Below are 13,082 nucleotides of genomic sequence, written 5' to 3' on the forward strand. Positions count from 1 at the left end.
TGCAATGTCTTAGATGTAGGGAATGAGGATAAGAATTTTAGGCGGGTACGGGTGTGCAACCCCACTCCGCCTCAAAGTCATCTCAAACTGAATAAAGTAATTGGTGTAGGTAGGTGTTAAGTGATAGGGTAATGAGGTTGATAAGGCGTTTGTGCGAGTATTAAGTGGATATTACCAAGGTTATCAAAATCGCGATTCTACTTTAAATCGGAATGGCCTGTCAAAATCGGATCGTAATATCATATTACTATCGAAATGAAAGGTGCACGAGATAATTTTATATTTGGCACAAGTGCTGAATGAGAGTGAAAATAATTTTATCTATGTACCTTTTTTTTTTTTAATAATTTTTAATAAGTAAGACATTGAATGAGAAATAACAAAATTATCCACCATAAATTTTAAAATGGAATATCTATAAGCTCTATTTTGATGATAATATATTATCTACTATATTCCATATATATAAATTTATATTTAGATTACAAACCGTGCATCACACACGGGTATTATAAGTTCAATTTTGACCATACAAAGTGGATTCTCATGTATATTATATATCAAAATGAAAGCTCTTTATTCTGTTACCTGGTGATTCCTTTTTTCTTTAAAAAAGGAAGAAAATCTAGATCTTTTAAAAAGAAACTTGTAAAACACTGTGAATAATTAGCACAAAAGAGGTTAATTAATGGCAAAACTAGCAAGGCATAACTTCTAAAACACTTTTGGGGGAAACAAATTAAGGATATAAACATCTGTTAAAGATAGATCTTTTGACTGGGATTTGATTCAATTTGTCCAAAGTAGAGTCTTAAGATTCATGGGAGAAAGTACACTACCAAATCAATTGCTTTCAAAAGATATTTCAGTATTTCAGCATATCATGATTACAAAATTTAATATTTTAATGCTTCAATTGAGCCATTTGTATATTGGAATACAACACCATTTGTATGGAATTTTGGGCTTCGTAGTAAAGTGGCTTTGTAACGTAATTCTTATTGAAGAATCGTAACTTTTTTAGTTTAGTGATGTGGTTTCATAGATGATGTGGTACCCCTTCCATTTCTTTTTGGTCGCTTATGGATCATTGTAACTTTGCCAAAATACAGGTGATTTTATAAAGATATATGCACATGAAAATGGAAGTTAGAGTATTTTTGCATATAGAATACATAGTATTTTGCATACTCTCTTTCATATACCTTTATTTTACGACATTTTTCAATTAGGTCTATGAAGATATTGTAGCCTTCATTAAGATGATTTTCTTCTGATTCATCTAATTGTATCAGAAAGATTGACATTTTTTTCGACCCCGAATAATTTTTTACCAAATAAATAACTTTATTATACCACACTAAACTCACTAAACTCAATTAGAACAAAATCCACTTTAAGAACACTCAACCATGAGGTGAAAGGTATGTAGGTAGAACCATTTAGCGATTAGGTCACATGATGGTCGTTCTTCATTCAAGTTTGTTCTCCATTGAGCAGGGGCGGACCTACATAGGTCGGAAGGGGTCCCATTATTTTTGGAAAAAAATTGTAAAATTGATATTTGGGTAATTAATTCCACTTGAATAATCAACTTATGTGTAATTAACTTATATTAATAACAATGAAATATACTTGTGCATTATGATTACTTGAATACTATGCTACATAAATGGCCTGGGTTCGAATCCTCCTTAAAAGATTGTTAAATATGATTTTTCCCCTTCTTTTTCTGCATGCGTGTTTTTTCCCCTTTTCCCTTTGCAAGTCGTTTTTTCCTTCATCGCTTCTTTTCCCTCCTATGATGATTCATGATTTTGCTTTTACGAAAACACAAAAAAATACGCAGTAATGTTATTTTTTCTTCAAAAACATTTAGGAATATTCATAAGATATACTTATAGTAATGTATTTTTATACTACACTTTTAGAGACTTATAGTTGCATGTTTCTTACACTTAAAGACTTAATTAATTCTTTCGTATATAATAACATAATGCCCCATTTATAAATTCCTAAATCTGCCCCTGCCATTCAGGGTAGCTTTGCCCTATTTCTCTTTCTTTTGGCTCAATTGAAACCTCTCAATTTGTACTCACTATTCCTTAAAGCTTTTAATATACTTTATACATACATTACCTTTGATGTTTGATAAGTTAAGAAAAATGTGTGCAAACCACGTGGGGTGGGGGTGGGGGGGTGGGGGGGTGTTTAGTTGTCACCATATCAAATATTGAGAACAAAAAACCTTGGACATGTCCCTACTTACTTGATACGGAGTATATTTTAACTTTAAGCATTAACAAATATGTTTAGTAACCAATTACTTGTTGGTTCAGTGGTGATTGAGGTTGAATTTAGTAGAGATAATCCGTGTTCGATCTCCCGCAATAATAATTGGGAAGGGACTGAAACCTAACCACCCAGAACTCGCCTGGAATCCAGATTAGCCCTAAGGGAGAAACATATCCATTCGCTAGTTAACCTTTGAACTTGAAGAAATAACTAGTACAACAACGATAAAGTTCCATAAAGATGAATATGTACTCTTCTTTTGAGGGAAAGAGGAATTCGTACTCTAAATTTCTCAAAAGTAATTTTCTTAGTTCTTACATAAAAGTATTTATCATTTGCCTCGAAATAGAAAAACTAATATGATCAAAATAAAAAAATAAAAGAGCATAATGTACATTTATGAAAGTCGAATCGAAAGAGCATAACTTACATTTGCTTCAATTCATGCCATCTCAATTGAATAGAAAAAAGAAACAAGTATAAATGACAAAAGCCATCAAAAAATTAAATTAAATACTACTACGTAGTAGCCAAAAGAATCCATACAAACATGGGAAAAAAAAAACAAAAAACTAGCTTGAAACATTCCATGGTATAGGAAGAAATAAAATAAATTCATAACAAAAACACATAGATAATGATCTAACATGAAGATGATCATCGATTGATCGACATAGCCGGCCGGCTCGAGTAATCAATAATGAAACACGATGAGCGTCTTGTGGACCGCCTTCTCATTGTGTTGACCGCCTTGACATTGTGTTGACAGAGATAGAGAAGTGAGCACCGCCTATTTTTTGGAGGCAAAAGTATGTTCTTCTAAGAACTAGCTAGTTAATTAAGGAAGAGATTTTAAGTTAGTTGGCATTTCTCTTGTTAAATAGGTAGAACATGGGAATAAAATATTTGATTATTTAAAGGATCATGGTGAAGGTGATAGGGTGCATAGTGTTTGCTTTATTTGCTTATTAGCGGTGTTAATCCGGCCATTAGGAGATTAGAAAAGCCACTAATCTTTCACTAATATAATCACCCTCTAATTCAGCTACTTATATACCATGCATAATACGGAGTATGACATAAAGTCATGTTTATATATGTCACACTCATTTCTCTCTCTGTGGCCCCCCTATGCTTATAAGATTAATTTTGAGATATATGATGGACCTCCACTAGTTAGTTAATTATTAAGTGATAATTAAGATTACCTAGCAATTTACATTAATCCCTTTGATATGCGTCGTATAATAACTTTCTTAATTTACAAGCAATGCTGATAGACATGACTACTAGCCTACTTCGGTGTTAGTAACACGTACAAACATACCAATAGCTTGACTTTCACTCCAGAATGGGAAAGAACTCCTATAAAACATGGACTTTAACTCTTAGGATTTTCAAGATCTAATTATGGTGATGGTTTTCTTGCACAACCTAACTAACGAGTCTCGATTTAAATTACTACGGAGTACTCCGTAGAACTTACTCTAATTTCCCATTTTTAGATTTGAACTAGTTATTTACCCGAAAATTGCATATTCGTTTGTAATACGACACTATTTTTTTTTAACTTTACAAAACCTTTGAATATAGGTTTTGTAGTTACTAGTTGTTAGACTGTGCGCTAGCATGTTAAAATATTAATCTAGGAAAATCTAGATAATATGTTTGTAAAAATTTAGTAGTGAAATGTATTGTGTAGAAAAATCTAGAACTATGATTGTAGGCCCTGTTCTTTTTGGCTTAATTTCAGTTTCATGACTTATTTGGCAGTTTAGTTCAGTTCAGTTTAGTTCAGTTCAGTTCAGTTCAATTTAGTTTAATTTAATTCAATTCAATTTAATAATAATAATAAAAATATTATTATTATTATTATTATTAATATTACTTAAATTATTATTTATATTATTGTATGACTTATTATTTATATGTATATTACTATATTATTATATTAATTATTATTTATATTTATATTTATGTTATTATATTACTTATTATTATTATTTTATAACTAATTTGGAGTATTTATTAATAATTAATATAATTTATTATTATTTTTATTAATTAGTTACGGATTATTAGTTATTAATTATTTAGTTATTACTCCCTCCATTCCTAAATGATTTTCCTGTTTGGTGTTTGGGGTGGAAAATAAGAAAATGGAATCTTGTATTGATTGCGTGTAAGAGTAATGATTGGGTATAAGAGAAAATAATAAATAAATGAAGAAAAGTAATAAAGAAATGAAGGAGAGAGAAGATATGGTAATAAAAAATCATAAAAGTGGGGTTGGGTGGATGGATGGGGAAATGTGAATGAATTAAATAAGGGATGGTGGGGAAATTTATGGTAAAAAGTAATGTCCAAAAATAGAAACAGGAAGATCAAATAGGAACGACATTTATAGAAACAGGAAGATCAAAAAGGAATGGAGGGAGTAGTTATTAACTATGAATTATTATTATTAATATTTATCATTTATTGTAACTATTTAGTAATCAATTACAGATTATTATTATTATTTACTATATAGTTATTTAGTTATTAATTAATATTTATTATTTAGTTATTAGTTAACATTTATTATTTATTATTTATTATTTATTATTTATTATTTATTATTTATTATTTATTATTTATTATTTATTATTTATTATTTATTATTTATTATTTATTATTTATTATTTATTATTTATTATTTATTATTTATTATTTATTATTTATTATTATTATTTATTATTTATTATTTATTATTTATTATTTATTATTTATTATTTATTATTTATTATTTATTATTTATTATTTATTATTTATTATTTATTATTTATTATTTATTATTTATTATTTATTATTTATTATTTATTATTTATTATTTATTATTTATTATTTATTATTTATTATTTATTATTTATTATTTATTATTTATTATTTATTATTTATTATTTATTATTTATTATTTATTATTTATTATTATTATTTATTATTTATTATTTATTATTTATTATTTATTATTTATTATTTATTTTATTATTTATTATTTATTATTTATTATTTATTATTTATTATTATTATTTATTATTTATTATTTATTATTTATTATTTATTATTTATTATTTATTATTTATTATTTATTATTTATTATTTATTATTTATTATTTATTATTTATTATTTATTATTATTATTTATTATTATTATTTATTATTTATTATTTATTATTTATATTTATTATATATTATTTATTATTTATTATTTATTATTTATTATTTATTATTTATTATTTATTATTTATTATTTATTATAGTTCAGTTCAGTTCAGCTCTAAAGAACAGGGCCTAAATTATAATCTAGAATAAACTTAGGAAATGGATAGAATTATCCTAAGAAAAATCTAGATGATGAGGGGGAGTAGAAGAATCTAGAAACCATAATACAACAACTATAAATAGGTTGTCACTACGACAGAAAATGCTTTTAATAGCGCTTAATAATGCTTTTAACAGCGCTTCTTGAAGCGTTGTTGATAGCTCCGCTATTAAAAGTAAAAGGTACCTTTAATAGTGCTTTTCAAAAGCGCTGTCATATGTTATGTTAGGATAATTCAAATGTTTATTTCATAGCACTTTATAAGCGCTATTAAAGAAACGCTGTTAAAGGTTTAAAATTATTTTATAGTAGCGGGTGTATATGAAGCGCTATCAAAGTTATTTATATTTTATATATATATAGTAGCGGTTGTGTGTATATATATATATATATATATATATATATATATATATTTTAAATATACCTGAAAAATATTTCATTTATTGCCACACAATAGCACCATATATTGAAGAAAAGTAAATAGTTGAAAATTAATTTCCAAAACTCCATTAAAAGTATTTTTGCAATTGTCACCCTAGTAAAACTGATTACATAGATATAAAATAAAATTCTAAATATTAAACTACGTAAATACATTAATTTAATAGACTTATGTTTTTTGGTTCCTTCAACATAACCTATCTATTATACAGTCGCTGAACAACATGGTGCACTCATTCGGTTCTTACTTCGTCATTCTGCTCTGTCATAACTTGGAAACTGACAATCTGAAAAGTAAAACAATGGGGTATAAGTATCCATACATATATAGAAAGGGAAAAAACCCAAAAGAATTACTATTATCATAAACAATAAGTGCCATACTTGAAGAAAAAAATTTGAACTTCACATTATAGGAATAGATTATGATGCCGTTGGAAAAGAATTGCGGATAATGCCTTGCTGATTTACAGGGTAGTCTTAAACATTTCAGAGGTCCTATGCTATTCACAAAAATTGGGCCCCTAAATTTAAAATATGTCCATTTTTTTCATTTTAACTATGTTAAATATGCAGTACAGTGTAAAAAAAAAAAAGTAGTACTTTATATTTTTTTGTTAAGAAAAACCATACCAGGAGGCAAGAGAAACTGCAAAAGTTCTGACTTTTGACTTTCGAGTTAACAGATACTCCATATGAAGTTTCCATTCACAAATATTAGGTAGGAGAAGCTGTTGCAGCTCTAAACCTTTACATAACTGGGATGCAGAGCTAGGAGAAGCTGCTGCAGCTCTAAACCTTTACTACAAAAAAAAAAAAACATCAGTAATATATTCCATACATTTTCAGATCAAACCAATAAAATAATACGAAGTATATGAAATGCATACTTGTATTTTTAACCATTTTGTGTTCATCATCAACTTTGTGGCAAGCTCCCTTTCACTTTGAAATTGGAAAAGTGCTCTAAAGATAAACAAAAATTAAGACAAGACCATTAATTGATTATCATATAAAATTTAATTAAAGTCAAGCAATGGTTGTTAATTAAGCTCACTTACGTGTTAACGATATGATTTCAAGTAAATCCCCAAGGATGCATTTTTCGGTTCCTATAAATTCAAGAGTAATATTATAATAACAAGAATAGACTGACTGACTAGCATCAACGAGTGCATGGATGTGTTCAATTAAGAAGGTTTTTAAGTATGTAAGCACCCGTATCAGAGTAACACATGTAATATTTTGACAGAATCTGACAGTAGTTCACTCAAGGAACAAATAACGGTGGAAAATCAGTACATCAGATTGATTAGTAGCTAGATCAGTAGATCAGTATTTAATAAGCATTTAGAGCAGAACAATTATTCACATCAGCAGATCAGTATTTAATCGCATTTAGAGAAGATCAGTATTCACATCAGCAGATCAGTAGATTAGTATGCAAAGGCAGCAGATCAGTATTCACAGCAGCATATAAGTAGATCAGCAGATTAATATTCACAACAGCATATTAGTAAATCGGTAGTCAGTATTCTCAGCAGCATATCAGTAGAATAAATTAGCATAAAAAAGAAGAACACCACAATCACAGAAGAAAAAATTAGCATAAACAAGCAGACATATTAGCATAAACAAGTATAACAACACAATCATAGCCACTGGAGTGGTTTAAGTCCCTTCTGTTAGGTTATGATACATATGATATTACATAAATCATGCGGAAACAACCATTAACCCAGGATTACATATTATTTACATATAATCATATAGCATAATTTAGATGCATACTCTTTGTTGCGTGCCCTCCCTAGCTGCGCCCGAACCGAACCAGAACAAGTCTTTAGGACTCCAAGTGTCGTCCCTCCGTAGATAGTCCACAGCATGTCCGGATCCGCCTTAAGATTGACCAACTAGAATCGCCCTTAAGGTACTAGAATTTTCGGCACTTTTGAGCAAGATGTGTGGCTGAATTTTTCTCTCAAAAACTCACTTTGAATACTTTTTAAACTCGTTATAAATTGTGAACCCTGGCCACATATTTATAGGGGTATGGAAAGGGAATTGGAATCCTATTCAGATACAAATTGATTAAACCTAGAATCCTACAAGAACTCTAATTTAATTAATTTATCAAATAGAATTAGGAATTTAATCATTAACCGAACTCTGCACGTTTTAGGAAACGTGCACGAACACAAACACTTACGCACGCACACACGGCAGCCACGATGGGCCGCCCATGCGTGCGCACGAGCAGCAGCCCACGCAGCGAGGCCTGCGCGAGCTGCGCGCGCTGTGCGCGCTGCCACGGCCTGCTGGGCCTGGCCTTGCGCTGGGCCTGGCGTGGCTGTTTGTGCGGCGCGCTTGGCTTGCTGGGCGATGGCCTGGCTTCGTGTTGGGCCTCGTCCGGCAGGCCTCGTCCAATGCTTTATTCGTACGATACGCTTCCGATTAAATTTCCGATTCCGGAATTCATTTCCGATACGAACAATATTTAACATTTCCGATTCCGGAATTAATTTCCGTTTCGAACAAATATTTAATATTTCCGTTTCCGGAATTATTTTCCGATTCCGGTAATATTTCCGATTCTGACAATATTTCCGTTTCCGGCAATATTTCCGATTCTGGTAATATTTCCATTTCCGATAATATTTTCCGATACGTACCATGTTTCCGTTTCCGGCAACATCTACGACTTGGATAATATTTATATTTCCGATACGATCCATATTTCCGTTTCCGGTAATATCATCGTTTCCGGAGTATTCATTTCTTGCCTGTGACGATCTCAGCTCCCACTGAAACCAAGATCCGTCAGTTCCGAATATCCATAGATAGAGTATTTAATGCCATTAAATACTTGATCCGTTTACGTACTATTTGTGTGACCCTACGGGTTCAGTCAAGAGTAAGCTGTGGATTAATATCATTAATTCCACTTGAACTGAAGCGGCCTCTAGCTAGGCATTCAGCTCACTTGATCTCACTGAATTATTAACTTGTTAATTAATACTGAACCGCTTTTATTAGACTTAACATAGAATGCATACTTGGACCAAGGGCATTATTTCCTTCAGTCTCCCACTTGTCCTTAGGGACAAGTGTGCATTTCCTAATTCCTTTGTCGCTCGATGCTTGCTCTTGAACATAAGGTAAGAGTTGTCATCCTTATTATGTCCAGAGGTGTTCCTCGGTTTCAGAGTTCAACTGATCAAATAAACAGATAATCATAGCCTATGATTCATCCGAGCACGGCCATGCATTTCACAGTTTCTAGCTCTCCGAGTGGCCTTGTACAACTTTTAAGCATCTCATCCCGATTTATGGGAGGACAATCCCAATCTTGCGATCTTGAGATTAGACTTCGTTTGATAGGTGATTACCTGAGCGTTGCCTTTATAGCCTCCTTTTACGGTGCGACGGTTGGTCAACGTCAAAGCAACCAGTTCTCAAACAAGTAATCTCAAATCACTCAGGTATTGAGGATTTAGTGTCTAATAATTTAATGAAATTTACTTATGACAGACTTTCATCTCTTACAGTAAAGTTTCATAGGTCTTGTCCGATACTAGTCTTCCCAAAGTAAGTATCTATGCAAATGATTATGACATTGCCATGTCCACATAGTTCAAGAAACAGAACTACTAGTCATCTTGCATTCTAATCGTCTAACGTTTTCTATGCGTCCAATTTTATAGAAAACTCCGATTAGGGACCATTTTCAACCTTTGACATTCAAGTTCACTTGATAGACATTTCTTAGTCACAGGACTGGTCCTGACAGTCTATCTTGAATATATCGTCAAATTGAAGGGACTCATCATTTAATAAACCACAAATTAAATGGAAAAATGAATTCTTTTCATTTATTGTGAATGATTAACCAATAATGTTTTACAAAGATTTAAACTCTAAAACTTTAAAACATTAAACAGAGACATCAAAGCCATTCTCCAATATGCTTGATTCCCATAGCTGCAGTGTGCGAGTTGTGCTTCGCCTGCGGCAGAGGTTTAGTTAATGGATCTGATATGTTGTCATCAGTTCCAATTTTGCTTATCTCGACTTCTTTTCTTTCAACGAACTCTCGTAGAAGGTGAAATCTACGAAGTACATGCTTGACTCTCTGGTGGTGTCTAGGCTCTTTTGCCTGTGCAATAGCTCCGTTATTATCACAATACAGGGCTATTGGTCCTTTAATGGAGGGGACTACACCAAGTTCACCTATGAACTTCCTTAGCCATATAGCTTCCTTTGCTGCTTCATGTGCAGCAATGTACTCCGCTTCAGTTGTAGAATCCGCAATGGTGCTTTGCTTAGCACTTTTCCAGCTTACTGCTCCTTAGATGAGGCAGAAGACAAACCCAGACTGTGATCTAAAATCATCTTTGTCGGTTTGGAAACTTGCGTCCGTATAGCCTTTAACAATTAATTCATCATCTCCACCATAGACCAAGAAGTCATCTTTGTGCCTTTTCAGGTACTTCAGAATGTTCTTGGCAGCAGTCCAATGCGCCTCTCCTGGGTCTGACTGGTATCTGCTCGTAGCACTGAGTGCGTACGCAACATCCGGGCGTGTACATATCATAGCATACATTATTGAACCAATCAATGATGCATATGGAATCCCATTCATTCGTCTACGCTCATCAAGTGTTTTTGGGCACTGAGTCTTGCTTAGAGTCATTCCATGAGACATGGGTAGGTAGCCTCGCTTGGAGTCCGCCATCTTGAACCTATCAAGCACCTTATTGATATAAGTGCTTTGACTAAGTCCAATCATCTTTTTAGATCTATCTCTGTAAATCTTGATGCCCAATATGTACTGTGCTTCTCCTAGATCCTTCATCGAAAAACATTTCCCAAGCCAAATCTTGACAGAGTTCAACATAGGAATGTCATTTCCGATAAGTAATATGTCGTCGACATATAATACTAGGAAAGCAATTTTGCTCCCACTGACCTTCTTGTATACACAAGATTCGTCTGCGTTCTTGATGAAACCAAAGTCACTGACTGCTTCATCAAAACGTATATTCCAGCTCCTGGATGCCTGCTTCAATCCGTAGATTGACTTCTTTAGCTTGCATACCTTTTTAGCATTCTTTGGATCCTCAAAACCTTCAGGTTGTGTCATAAACACAGTTTCTGTTAAAATGCCGTTTAAGAAAGCAGTTTTGACATCCATCTGCCATATTTCGTAATCGTAATATGCAGCGATTGCTAACATTATTCGAATAGACTTTAGCATTGCAACTGGTGAAAAGGTTTCATCGTAATCCACACCGTGGACTTGCCTGTAACCTTTTGCAACCAATCTAGCTTTGAAAACTTCAAGTTTCCCATCCTTGTCCTTTTTCAGTTTGAAAACCCATTTGCTTCCAATGGCTTGGTAGCCATCTGGCAAATCGACCAAATCCCATACTTGGTTTTCAGACATGGAGTCTAATTCAGATTGCATGGCTTCTTGCCACTGCTTGGAGCTAGGGCTCGTCATAGCTTGTTTGTAAGTCGCAGGTTCATCACTTTCAAGTAATAGAACGTCATAGCTCTCGTTCGTCAAAATACCTAAGTACCTTTCCGGTTGAGATCTATATCTTTGCGATCTACGCGGGGTAACATTTCTAGATTGACCATGATTCTCACCAGATTCTTCTAAAGATCTCTGAGTTTCATCCTGAATGTCATCTTGAGCATTCTCTAGAGTTTGTTGTTCGACTCGAATTTCTTCGAGGTCTACTTTTCTCCCACTTGTCATTTTGGAAATGTGATCCTTCTCCAAAAAGACACCATCTCGAGCAACAAACACTTTGTTCTCAGATGTATTGTAGAAGTAATACCCCTTTGTTTCCTTTGGATAGCCCACAAGGATACATTTGTCAGATTTTGGATGAAGTTTGTCTGAAATTAATCGTTTGACGTATACTTCACATCCCCAAATCTTAAGAAAAGACACATTTGGAGGCTTTCCAAACCATAATTCGTATGGAGTCTTTTCGACAGCTTTAGACGGAGCTCTATTTATAGTGAGTGCAGCTGTATTTAGTGCATGTCCCCAAAATTCTAATGGAAGTTCGGCCTGACCCATCATTGACCTGACCATGTCTAGCAAGGTTCTGTTCCTCCGTTCCGACACACCGTTCCATTGTGGTGTTCCAGGAGGAGTCAATTCTGATAGAATTCCACATTCTTTCAGATGGTCATCAAATTCATAGCTCAGATATTCACCGCCTCTATCAGACCGCAGTGCCTTAATCTTCTTGCCTAATTGATTCTCTACTTCACTCTGAAATTCCTTGAATTTGTCAAAGGATTCAGACTTATGCTTCATTAGGTAGACATAACCATACCTACTGAAGTCATCAGTGAAAGTGATAAAGTAGCTGAAACCACCTCTAGCATTTGTACTCATTGGTCCACATACATCTGTATGGATTAAACCCAATAGTTCATTTGCTCTTTCTCCAACTTTAGAGAAAGGTTGCTTTGTCATTTTGCCAAGTAAACATGATTCGCATTTACCATAATCCTCTAAGTCAAATGGTTCTAGAATTCCTTCCTTTTGAAGTCTTTCTAAGCGTTTCAAGTTTATATGGCCTAATCGACAATGCCACAGATAGGTGAGATCTGAATCATTCTTTTTGGCCTTTTTGGTATTTATGTTATATACTTGTTTGTCGTGATCTAATAAATAAAGTCCATTGACTAATCTAGCAGATCCATAAAACATCTCTTTAAAATAAAACGAACAACTATTGTCTTTTATTAAAAAGGAAAATCCCTTAGCATCTAAGCAAGAAACTGAAATGATGTTTTTAGTAAGACTTGGAACATGGAAACATTCTTCCAGTTCCAAAACTAGCCCGGAGGGCAACGACAAATAGTAAGTTCCTACAGCTAATGCAGCAATCCGTGCTCCATTTCCCACTCGTAGGTCGACTTCACCCTTGCTTAACTTTCTACTTCTTCTTAGTCC

General features: G+C 32.8%; 1 long non-coding RNA gene across 1 annotated transcript; it reads right to left on the reverse strand.

Annotated features, from left to right (window-relative positions):
• Positions 1 to 6,281: 6,281 nt before the first annotated feature.
• Positions 6,282 to 7,214, reverse strand: LOC130472509 (uncharacterized). Its single transcript, XR_008932968.1, has 4 exons — positions 7,162 to 7,214; positions 6,991 to 7,066; positions 6,734 to 6,898; positions 6,282 to 6,387 (listed from the first exon to the last, which is right to left on the reverse strand). It is a non-coding gene; the product is annotated as an uncharacterized lncRNA (long non-coding RNA).
• Positions 7,215 to 13,082: the final 5,868 nt, after the last annotated feature.

This window comes from Spinacia oleracea, chromosome 4 (assembly GCF_020520425.1).
Source record: "Spinacia oleracea cultivar Varoflay chromosome 4, BTI_SOV_V1, whole genome shotgun sequence".
In the NCBI taxonomy this organism is placed as follows: domain Eukaryota; kingdom Viridiplantae; phylum Streptophyta; class Magnoliopsida; order Caryophyllales; family Amaranthaceae; genus Spinacia; species Spinacia oleracea.